General features: G+C 42.7%; 1 protein-coding gene across 1 annotated transcript in view; it reads right to left on the bottom strand.

The window, feature by feature from the left end:
* PUDP (pseudouridine 5'-phosphatase) overlaps positions 1-12,979 on the bottom strand; it is a 472,480-nt gene that overhangs the window by 285,246 nt on the left and 174,255 nt on the right. Inside the window, exon 5 of the transcript XR_005786018.1 lies at positions 7,101-7,315. The gene's annotated coding sequence lies outside the window, so the exon portion shown is untranslated. The remainder of the gene's footprint in view (positions 1-7,100; positions 7,316-12,979) is intronic.

Here is a 12,979-nt window from a genome sequence, read left to right as displayed (position 1 = left end):
GCCACCCAGGCGCCCCTCACATCCAGTCTTTTAAAAGGAAAAGGAGGACAACTGAATATCACACACGATTCCTTGCCCTCCATACCACCATGATTGGAGACTGTAAATAAAACAAACGAAGAGGTCCCAGACAGAGCAAAGTCCTTTCTCCTAGCACACAAAAGGACTATTTTTGTATTCAGGAGAGAAATCACCTAAAAAAAAAATGATCCTTTGGTTCTGACAGCTATGTGCAAGCTTTAGAAAAGGGGAGGAAAGGATTGCCTTTCTCCATCAGTGTTTGAATAAGGGTTCTTATGTTAAACTGACATCTTGGTCTTAGGGTGAAACTCCTCTGGGGCTTTCAGAAAACAAAGAGGGCAGGAGTTAGGAAATCTGCTTTTTCAACCCCAGGGTCAGACTCTCAAGTACCAACTCTGGTCTCCTTTGCTCTCTTCTCCCTTCACTGGTAGGGTCAGCTGAGATTTCACATGGTATATTTTGGAGCAGAGCTTCTGAAACATTAATGTGCACACAAATCCACTAGGGGTCTCGTTAAAATTATAGATTCTGATTCCATAGGTCTTGGCGGGAAGGGACCTGAGATACTACATTTTCTACAAGCTCCCAGGTGAACCAAGGCTGCCCGAACCGTGGTTGAATGCAAAGGTTTTTGACAGCACGAGAGGAAACAATAACATTTTCTTGCGTATGAGAATTTTCCGTAATTTGCATGTCATTATGGCCAACTTTTGCAATGTTTCTGGGTATACTCATTTTTTATCCAAGGGTGTAGACTGGATAATTACAACAGAATGAAATGTCCCTGACATGGATCAAACAGTAAAGAAAGAGATGTTGCAGGGTGTTGGAATCTAGTAGGTCTGTTACCGGAGCATACCGTATACTTCCATGGAAATTGAACCAACTAGATGGCATCACGCCCTGCTAGCAGGCAAGACAAAAACACGATTTAAGAACATAGGCACTCTAGACACCTTTGTGGTGGTGACAGAGGCAGGTACTATTGGTGTTTCCTACGCCAACCCTCTTCATTGCATGGAAGTAAAAAACTGTGACATGTTAAGTCAACCTACGACACCACGATGGAACAGGAATGTAAAACCAAGGACCATTCATTCTAGATCACTGCACTGTATCAACAACCTAGAATGGAGCCCCTTATTTGAGTCATCCAACACAAATGGCATGCAGAATTTGTCTCATTCACCAATGTCCACGGGAAATCCAGCCACACAAAGAATTTTTGTGAATCTGTTTTGCAGATTTCATCGAAGATTTCATAAGTGAGATGAAGAGGGACAGACTTCATACATTTCACAGCTTATAATCTTCCAGATCTTTGTTACCTTGCATGCCTTTTAAAGATTCCCATCTCCTATTCTCCCTCCATATCTCTCTCCTTCTTTGATGACCTTCATCTTCCTCAATGAAGCAAGGCCATATGGCATTAAACCTATATGCGCTATCAAACCCCATGTTCCACAAAACCAAAGGGTGTTGATCTCCTTTAAGTGGCTACTTAGAAACCATGTATTGCTTCTCTTAGATGCTCATATGATGTTTAATTCTATGTGTCAACTTGACCAGTCTGAGGGATGTCCAGATAGCTGGTAAAACATTACTTTTGGTGTGTCTGTGAGGGTGTTTCTGTAAGAGATTAACATTTGAATCAGTAGCCTGAGTAAAGAAGATCTACCTTCACCAAACACGGGAGGGCCTCATCCAACCCATTGGGGACTTGAATGGAACAGAAAGGCAGAGGAAGCACAAATTCTCTTTCTTTGTTCTTGAGCTGGCATGTCCATTTTCTCCTGTCCTCAGATACTGGAACCCCAGATTAGAGTAGTTTATTTGGCAGTAAATTTCTTTGTATAGCCAGTACTAAATCAGGAATAATTTTTCTTAATTTTGTCTTGTTTAGTATTTTTTAGTAAACTTTTTTTAATTTTGGAATAATTTTAGTTTTACAGAAAAGTTATAAAGATAGCATGGAGATTTCCCTTACAACATTTACCCAGTTTCCCCTAATATTCACATCTTACATGACCATGGCCTGCTTGTCTAAACTATGCAACCAACTTTGGCACATTACTATTAACTGTATTTACAGACTTTACGAGGATGTTCCCAGTGTTTCCAATTGTGAGATATTTCTGTTTCAGGATCCCATCCAGGATACTACATTGTATTTACTTATTATACCTCCTAGTTTCCTCTGTACCATGACAATTTCTGAGAATTCCCTTGCTTTTTGTGACCTTCACAGATATTTTCTAGATTGTCTCTCAGTCTGGGTTTGTCTGATGCCTTCTAATGATTAAACTGCAGAGATAGGGGTTTTGGGGAAGCAGTGCTCAGAGGGGAGGTGTCCTTCCCATCACATCCTATCGGGGGTCCATGATTTCCATATGACTCAACACTGAAGATGTTAACCATGGTCATCTATTAAAGATAGTATCTGTTGAGTTTCTCCACTGTTAATCATTTCTTGAGTTGTGTGGCCATGGGATTTTTTTTAATGTATCAATTTTCAAAATACCTCAAGTTATATTTATTTCTTATTTTTATTGAGTTCCTTTTCTCCATGTTCAATTATTTCTAATTCAATTTCATCTCTGTTGCCTTCCTCCAGAAAAAAAAATTCTTAAATACCATATTTCTCATAGAACTCTCCTGCTTAAACCTGGAGGCTATTCTTGGTTGGGATAAAAGGAAACCCGTACTGTGAGCATCTCCAAGGTGCGAAGGAAAGTAATAAATACTTTATATACATTTCCTACTTACATTTCACAAGAGCTCTCTAAATTAAATATTAACAGACCGTTTTTTTCAAATGAAGAAACTAATTTTCCCGAGGCCATAGTTAAGGACAGTAAGTAATCAAACAGGAGAGAACCCGGATTCCCTACCCAGAGGTTCAAGATCACCCACAAATTTCTCAAATATGACTGTCCCTCTACTGCATGGGCCCACTCCCACTCACCCTCCCAAAAAGAGAGGTCTGCGCCCTGCACCATAAGCATTCCCTAAATATCACTGCCTTCACCATTCAGTCCTGCTGCCCCCTTTCTCCAAGTGACCTTCCCAAAATCGCTCATCGTCTAAGCCCAGCTGAAGCTCTTCTCCTCCTGGAAGCTCCTCCTCATGACCATCATGCCTACAACACCTTCCCCCTCATGTTGAGTGTGCTGCTTCTAGCATTCTCTAGCACTAGAGATGGTCTTCATTCCCTTGCACCCAGCTTGTTAAACAGGGTTAGCCGTCCTTGCACCATGCCATGGAGAGTATAAAAGCTCCAGCCCTGATTAACAGTGCCTGCACTAGGAAACCCCCCAGGGAAGGTCTTTGGTCTCTTAGCTGGAGCCGTACATTTTGTCCGTCTCACTACATCCCAACTCTTTGCATTAACCCACTCCTGTGGTCTCCCCTTGTATTTAGCTACCTGCCCATGCCAAAGTTACCCAACCACCAAAGTACAGAGAGCAGTCCCCAAGACTGTCATCACTTCTGATGCAATTTTGCAAGCTCTGGGGAGTATCCCTAGACCATCGTCAGGTTCAGTAATTCCACAGAAGGATTCCCAGATATCAGAGAAAGCTGTTTTGCTCACAGTTACGGTTTACTACAGCTACAGGGTACACACGGAAATTGGCAAAGGGAAAAGGCATGTGGAGACGCATGTGAGAAAATTACAAATGCAGAGCTTCTAGGTACTCTGTCCCTGTGGAGACGTGGACAGTGTTACAATCCAGCACTGATGGGTGAAAATATACATGGAAAACTGCCAAGGAACACCCCCTTGAGACTTGGGTGTCCAGAGTTTTTATGGGGGCTCCATCATGTAAGAAGGACTGACCATGCGGCCGACCTCAGTCCCAACACACTCAGGAAGACAAGCTGATATCGCATGACCCAAAGCCTCCACCCTCGGTCACTTTGTGAGGTTTTCTGGCATGGCCAGAAGCCCCACCCTAAATCACAATGTTACACAATCCAGTGACCCCAAGGCCCCAGGCAAAGACACCGCTTTCACAGGACATTCCAAGGGCTTAGAGGTCACCTCCAGAAGGTAAGGGGCAAAGGCCAGATCTCTTTTTGAACACGACTAGATTCTAGATTACATAGTCAGTGTGTCTTACCATCTTGAGGACCTTACCCCCTTTTCTAACACTTAGCTCTGCATGTGTTTCTTATCATAACCAGAACATGTGTGTACACACAGATACTCAGACATTGACAATGATGTTTCCAGAGCGCTAAGTTCACGGATGATTTTTTTTGTCTGTTTGTTTCTCATGTATACTTTTCTACTATATCCAAAGTTTCTACAAAAATGCTTGCCTCTATAACTAGGATGGGAAAACAGATTTTAATGAGGCTTTTTTTTTCACATGTTGCCTATCCAGTTTTGTTCACTATGAACTACAAGATTTGTCCACTTACTAACCATGACATAAAATAGTATTTGGAAGACTATACGCTCTTTTTGTTCCTCTGAATTATGTAAAAAAAATCACTAAAAAGCATATGTTAAGAATAATGTAAACTCAGGCACCTGGGTGGTTGAGCATCCGACTCTGGATTTCGGCTCAGATCAGGATCCCAGGGTCATGGGATCGGGCCCCACATCAGGCTTCATACTGACAGCGTGGAGCCTGCTTGGATTCTCTCTCTCCCCTCTCACCCTCCCCCACACTTGCTCTCTCTCTCAAAATAAAAAAATAAACTTTTAGAATATTAAAAAAGAATAATGCAAACCCTACTTGCTAACTAGAATGAGGTATGTTTGCAAGTATAATAATGTAAATACATACCTAAACAGCATCAGCATATACAAGGCACATGTATATGTAAAAATAACTATATGCAGATGTTGATATAGAGACATGTGTGGATTGTGTCACTCAAGAATATATAAGAAGCTTCAGCTAGTGTGATATGGGAATACACTCCTATTTGTCTATCAAAATTTCCTCTCCGCTCATTCAATGGTGCTATTTCTTGGTACGGCATGTACCATCAATGGAGACGATAGAACCCCTAAAGGACCAAGATTGAGTCTTAGGGGTAAAAAAAGTCGTAGTGTTTTTATGTATAAAGCACAAATAGGCACGTAGTACAAAACCAGAGGCACCGTGTAACTATGGCATTAAACTTTCATGGGAGGGAGACGGCACAATTAGAAAAGAAAAAGTCCAAAGAAATGAAAGCAACCCCTCTGTGACGGCATACCTTTCCCCGTCTTAACTGAGAACTCCATACTTTGACACCAGCATTTTCTGAAGTGACTCCAACTGTAAACACAACAACACTGAATGGAGGTCATGGTGCCTCCTCCCCGCCAAGTGTGAAGCTCACCAAAGCTTCCCTGTAACTATCTCTACGTTTGCAAGAAACCAGCACCATCTCTACCACAAGGGAAGGGCTACAGAATCATGTCATGAATAAAGCAATCACCTGAGCACCAAAGCTTAACAATAAAAATAACACAATTATTGAACATTTACAATGGAGCCAAGAATGATTCTGCTAAGCTCCTTGGTCCCGACAGCAACCCGATGAAGGGGACGCTGTGATTACCATTCTCTTTTTATAAACAAGAAAAGTGACACACAGAGAGTTTAAGTTGAGTTTCCAAGGCGACCCAATTAGTAAGTGAGAGACCCAAGGACAGACCCAGGAGCCGAAGGCTCGTTCCCCTTCTCTGTATCAACACAACATCATTATTCCTGAGAGCGATCCGGCACTTGGAAGAAGTACTCTTTATGCTAAGAAACAATAAACATACCCTTCATAAATAATACAAAAACAAGCAACAGCTTCTGCAGAGTGGAAACACACTGCCAAGGAGCCTGGAGTATGCTGGCAATTAATAAAACATTTTTAAATATAGTCTGTAATTTGAATACAATAAGGAAAATCAATTAATGATTCTGAAAGAGGGAGCAAGTGGAAACAATTATTATAATTTTGCACGTACTGAGAACTCATAAAAGTCCTGCTGTCGAGCTCAAAAAATCCATTCTCTGTGCTGTGAGGTGGCATTTTAACCACTGGTAGAGATGTCAGTCTACATCGCTGGACCACTGTTTTAATTTGGTAGGGTATGCCTCTGCGAGGTCTCTTTCTAAAAAGTCAAACAAGGGGGTGCCTGGGTGGCTCAGTTGGTTAAGCGCCCGACCATCGGTTTCGGCTCAGGTCACGATCTCATGGTTCATGATCTCACGATTCGTGAGTTCGAGCCCCATGTCGGGCTCTGTGTTGGCAGCCCAGATCCAACTTGAGATTCTCCCTCTCCCTCTCTCTGCCCCTGCCTCACTTGCATGCACTCCCCCAAAAATATTTTTAAAAGTCATATAAAAGAACAAACGTGTTCTTGTCAAATAAAATAACACAATGTTCTCACTAATTCCATAAAACGTGTTTGATGCCAATGCTATACTCCTATGTATGACAGAGCGTTCACACACAATAAATTCCAGGCACAAACAGCTGCAGGCATTAATGTCACATAGTTCTGTCTAGTTTTCATCAAATCTTTGCTATACAATTCCAGAAGGTCCTGTGTTTAGATTAGATTCTATTATTTCTGCCACCCGAACTCCTCTTCGACATAACATAGTCACTTTGGAAAGCTCGTATTTTGTTAAACGTGTCTCTGACTAAATGTCTAAATAATCACAGTCTCTCAAAGAGGAAAACCTATGCCGTGAAATGCCCCTAGTGGGAACGTTTCTTTCAATTGTCCCAGGTCTGTTGCAAAGGATTGTTTTGGTTTTAAGTTTTTTCTGTTCCTTACAAAGCCCATAGTTAGAGTTCTGGAAATTAGCCTTTAGATGATGATTGTGGGTCTCCTTCCACATTTTCTAAAAGCTACATCTCTAGCCCCACTCTGTGTGAGTTAATCTACAGCTTCAGCTATGACTGATAAGCAATGATTTCTAGCCAATGTTAATTCTAACAATAGATGTTTTGACTACAACGTACAGCTATAGAGCTGGTGACATGCATTGCTTAATTTACTCCCCAAAGAACAGAAGGTATTGGCACAGCTATCATCCCTGACAGATGAGATTCCGGGGAGAAATATCACTTACCAGAGGTGGTGCTTTAGAGTAGGTAAGCTGCAGCTACAAATGGACCCAACGTGGTGGCTCAGACGTGGTCACTCTCATGCACAGTGTAGGGCTTGTGCCATGGGGCAGTGGAAGTCTCTGGTCCACACAGTCATTCGGGGATCCAAGCTGTCATGCCTCTGTTGTCTTCAGCCCACATCTTGCAGGGTCCCTCTGGGCATCAGCGTTCCAGTCAGCTGGAAGGAAGTGCAGAGGGGTGGATCCTGTGACAGACATCCACAGTCACACCTGGTACATTCACTTCTGCTCACTTCTGGGGGGACCTGGTCACCTGGGGACATCTACCCATTAAGAGACTGGAAATGGGCAGAGCTGGGCATACGGAAGAAGGGGTGGGCAGTCTCTTCCAAGCTAAGAAGGAGCCTGAATAGGACTGAACCAAGTTCTTCTGACCCAAATGCTGTACCTTCTCTCTATCCATCACTGCTTGAATGCCATGACTTAACCAAAGTATCATTGAATCAACTGGACTGCTTCCTCACTGCAAATATCTTTTTGAGAGGGGATATAGCCATTGCTGTTCGGGCCAACACGCTACCTGCCCATGTTTTCCTCCAGGAGGAAATGGGCTTTTCATCTCTTGAGAGCATGATTGACCCAAAGGGCTAATACTTTCAGTGCAAATCTAAGCTATGGGACATGCAGACAGAATGAGCCATGGCAAGAGTATAAGGGTAGGGGGTAGCTGCTGCATATTTGGTTCTGCCCAGAATCCTGGATTCTATAGGTACTTGTAAGGAGGTACCCATTGGGATCCATCCTCTAATAGTGGGTGGCCCCTGGTGGTCATGAGAGTCTTGTAGAAATGAAGGCATTTGTCCAAGAAGAAAACGTATGTCTGCATAACAATTCATACATGAATGTTCACAGCAGCACTGTTTATAATAGCCAAAACATGGAAAAATCCCAAATGTCCACCACGTGATGAACGGATCATCAAAATGTGTTGTATTCATATAGCAGAACATTATCTGGCCAGAAAAAAAAAAAAAAACCAATGAAATTCTGACACATGCCACATGTGGCTGAACCTCAAAGACATCATACACAGTGAAAGAAGCCAGACACAAAAGGTCACGTTGTAGAGTCCATTTACGTCAGATGTCCAGAGAAGCCAAACCTATTAAAAGAAAGCAGACTGGTGACTGCCACGTGCTGGCAGAGGGTGGAATGGGGAGTGGCTGCTGATGGTTATGGGGTTTTCTTTCGGAATGGAAATGTTCTAAAATTGTGGTAATGCACAAGCCTGAATCTGTTGAAAAAGTTGTGGAATTTAGGTCGGTGAACTGAATGGCATGGGAGTTCCATCTCAAGGAAGCTGCTATTAAGAAAAGAAATCCTTTCTAAGGGGTGTGCAGTGAGCTTGTTCCAATGGGTCAAGGAAGAGGCCTCCAGGGTCTCCTTCCTGGAGACTCCAGAGTGCGCCATGATTCCCAGAGCCACATGACCAAGAAAAGCTGTAGCGACAATACCCATGGCACCAACGCCATCCCATGAAACGGGATTCCACAAGACATTCTTTCCGTTCACAGTCATCTTCCTTCTTTATATGCTGAGTGCATGGAGCCTGAGCGGCCAGGAGGCTGAGCGTTGAAACTAATGTTTCCCCCAAGACCCTTCCACAGGGTTTCACCCAGGACAATGTTGAAATCTACCAGAACCCCGTGATCCTGGAAAATGGGAAAGGTTAAGAAATTGCCCCACCCTCCCTGTTCTGGAAAGCCGCTGACTGGGAAGAACACCCTCCCTCACGTGAGCTAGATAAGTTCACAAACGCCTGCTTGTTCACCTAGACGAGCCAGACACACACTGTTCAGATTCCCATTCTTTGCCTTGTCAATGGTTCACTGAATGGCTTGTTCCCACTCATCCACCGCAACAAAAATCTTTGTTAAGCAAACTTTAGTTCAGCTTCTCTCCTTCTCCCAAGGCCCTGAATTTTCTACTGAGATTGTTTTTATTTGGCATGCTCAGCCTGAGACAGAACAGCTTCTCCTGAGGACAGGCTGGCTCAGAGGGAAACCAAGTTCTGGTCTACCATTGGATTGTGCCACCTTTCATTACATTTCCCATGCCCAGATCCTTCCAGAGTTGTGGGTTATGACAGTCATGACTACTCTTCTCTATAAGAGAAAACCCCCTTTGGGGGCACCTGGGTGGCTCAGTCGGTTGAGTGTCTGACTTCGGCTCAGGTCATGATCTCACTGTCACTGAGTTCGAGCCCTGCGTCGGGCTCTGTGCTGACAGCTCGGAGCCTGGAGCCTGCTTCGGATTCTGTGTCTCCCCCTCTCTCTGGCCCTTCCCCATGCTCTGTCTCTCTCTGTTTCTGTCTCTCTCTTTCTCTCAAAAATAAACATTAAAAATCTTTTTAAATCCCCTTTTGCCTAACTGTCCTTGCTGACCTTATAGACAGACAGAGCATTCTCTCAAGCTCCACGGACCCTAGGTCCCTAGTGGCTTTCCCCACACTTCCAATAATCCTTTGGAATAAAACTCTCTCCTGACTAAGTCTGTGTTTGGTTTCTGTTTCTTTGTTTTTATTTGTTTTGTGTTTTGACACCCAAACACACATGGGGCTCTCAGGACCTAACTGACAAGTGGTTCCTGGCAACACCATCCTGAGTTTCTATGCTGGCCTACTCTCCTCAACGCTGATGGAGTCGATTTTTCAAGACATCTCTTTGCTTCATCTGTGGGGCTCCTTTCATCCTCTGTTTTCTTGTAATGAGCTGAATTTACCACCAGTAATCGGATCCTCAGAACACAGCACTCCTTGGAGAAGTTGTTGGACTTGCTACTTTTGGAAGAAGGTAAAATGACTTTTTTTGGTGATGATGCAGCCGACAGTCTATAAAGAGAACTATGACTTTCTGTAACACAGTGGGTTACAAAGGATACACCTTGAAGTCTCACATGCCCGCTGAGCAATGCTTGGGCGAGGTATACAGGGAGCCATGTCCCATCTGGACTGGCTGGGTTCTGCTCTTGACACCTTCTTCTCTTTCTCCAGCTGATCTGTGCCCAGAACCTTTCTGTTTTACTGAGTTAGTTTCTATTTGGAATTTTTTCTTGAAGTGCTGGCTGTTCATCAGTGCATTTCTAGCTAGGTTTTTCCACCCCACAGCGACAAGGATGATGGCCGTTAAGCCCTACGTAATGTGCACACCACTGTTCCTCCAGGGTAGTCATTTGGGTTGATGGTTTCAATCCCTTTCTGTCCTATGTTTTGTGGGCTGTTCCAAGGAAAGAAGCAGGTTTGACAGCCGTCACTTCAGTCTCCGGAAAATTTGACTCTATGTGAAGGAGGAACTGAATGTTTGGGAACTCTTTGCCAAGGTTCATCATCTGTCCCATTTTCCTACAAACAAACACAATTGTTCCAACCAGGCAGAAATAAGTGGCTCACGTTAGTGTGCCTATTCTGGTACTTTATCAAGAACAGTATTCTAGGAAGTGAATGGTGGACCTACACCTATATTATAGGCATTGAAGGGCTTTATTTACAAACAAGAGTGCTTTAGACAAAGTCTTTTGCATAATATACATAGCAAGTGATTATTCTCTAGTGACCATAATACTCCTAGTCAAAAGCTCTTTCAATTGACATGGCATTCACGTACATCTTATTTTCTGGAAAGTGTACTGGAAACTGCATGAGAAAGGCCCATTTTATGTGCATTTTGGAGAACTAAGCTATTGAATAAAGAGGAAAACCAAATTCTTACTGAAAGACCCCAGTCTCTACTTTGGGGAAGTTTGATAAGTCAGTTTGAGAACTGGGTCTTGGGCTCCTTGGTGTTTGGAACGAGGCACAGATCAAGCAGACGGGCATAAAACATTGAAAAAGACACGGTCCATTCTCCCTAGACATTTATCTTCCAGTTTTATGAATATTCCAGTTAAGAATTCTCAACTACCATGCCAGAGGATGACACATTTCTAAGTCTTTCCCCCCATCCCTTCCTAATACAACCCAAATTTAGCACCTCGACCAACAAAATGATGATATCTACTTGGACCCAGACAGCGGCCCAAAGAATGGAAAGCTCAGTAACTTTGTCCTCTGTGTGATATCTGCTTGATTATTTTAAAAAACAGAAGTCAATGACTGTTTTTGCACTAAATAGACAGAATCCAGGGCTCTCTTTTTGATTTAAGGCTCTTTGGGGTCACCGAAGTGTCATTTGGAAAATTGCTTCCTGACGCATAATATTATGGTAATGATCCCCTAAAGCCTGGCATAAAGGCTCTGCCACGAGAGCTAACAATTTATTTTCTTCCAAGTATTGTTTTAAAACAAGAGGCAGCTGGGGTCAAGAGAGAGGCTCTGGGTTATAACAGGCTTAATGCAACCCTTGGAATTTTTTTTACATGCTTGAGAGGAGAAAGATTGTTCATAAGTAAATACTCATTTAGAGGAATGGTTCAAGAGACACAGAAAAGATACATCTCTCTTACATCTGAGCACACGATCATAACCTAATACCAATATAAATACGGGAAGAGAGGAAGGTGCTAGAATTTGGGAGATAAGATTAGAAGCCAAGAGAGCTAGATGTAAACCCTAGTCTTGTATCTCGTTGGTTAGATCCATTTGGCTTACAAATCAAGCTTTCTGAGTCCAGCCATATCATACAGAGCTGCACTACTTACCTCCAAGTGAGTGGTGAAGATTAAACAGAATATTGTGAGCAAAAGCTAACAAACCATTTTTTTAGCGGATGTCCATAGTCTATGTAGACAGTCTATGTACGTAGTATAAACTCAATACCTACACTGATCACTGCTATTTTTAATGTGATAGAGGAGTTATACACAAAAGAATTACTTACACAGGGCCAGGTACCACATCCATTCCATATTTGAGATAGGTGGTGTGAGGAAATTTATTGTGGACTAGGCTATGATGCCCAGTTGTTTGGCTAAACACTAGTCTTCATGTTGTTGCGAACATATGTTTTAGATGTGAGTACATTTAAGTTGGTAGACTGAGTAAAACAGATTAGCCTCCATAATGTGGATGGGTGGGGAGTGGTTGGGGGTTGGGGATGGGTCTTATTTAATCATTTGAAGGACTCAGGAGCAAAGACTGAAGTTTCCCAAAGAAGAAGCAATTCCTTTTCAAGACTGCAACATAGAATCCCTGCTGAATTTCCATCCTTCTGGTCGGCCCTGCAGATGTGGGGGCTTGCCAGCCTGTACAATCACATGAGCCAATTCCTTAAAATAATTCAAGAGTGAGAGAAAGAGAGACAGAGATAACAATACAGCTATTTACAGAGACAGAGACAGATGTGTCTAGATAGATGATAAATAGATATACCTAATAGAATTATAATTATCTATTGTATAGATAAAGATCTATTGGATATACCTATGTATCTGTCTATTTACAGAGATCTCTCTTTCTTTTTTTTTTTTTTTAATTTTTTTTTTCAACGTTTATTTATTTTTGGGACAGAGAGAGACATAGCATGAACGGGGGAGGGGCAGAGAGAGAGGGAGCCACAGAATCGGAAACAGGCTCCAGGCTCTGAGCCATCAATCAGCCCAGAGCTCGACGCGGGGCTCGAACTCACGGACCGCGAGATCGTGACCTGGCTGAAGTCGGACGCTTAACCGACTGCGCCACCCAGGCGCCCCCAGAGATCTCTCTTTCCATAAATAAATAGATCTATAGATGGATAGATATATATATATACCTATGTATGTATATATCTGTATCTGTGTCTCTATGTCTATGTCTATATCTATCTGTATCTGTATCTGTATCTCTAAGTCTATCTCTAAGTCTATCTCTATCTCTATCTCTATCTCTATCTCTATCTCTATCTCTATCT

This window comes from Herpailurus yagouaroundi, unplaced genomic scaffold, assembly GCF_014898765.1.
Source record: "Herpailurus yagouaroundi ecotype Mexico unplaced genomic scaffold, PumYag 248, whole genome shotgun sequence".
Classification (NCBI taxonomy): Eukaryota; Metazoa; Chordata; class Mammalia; order Carnivora; family Felidae; genus Herpailurus; species Herpailurus yagouaroundi.
The sequence above is the reverse complement of the archived record's forward strand: the minus strand, read 5'-3'. Positions and strand labels throughout refer to the sequence as shown.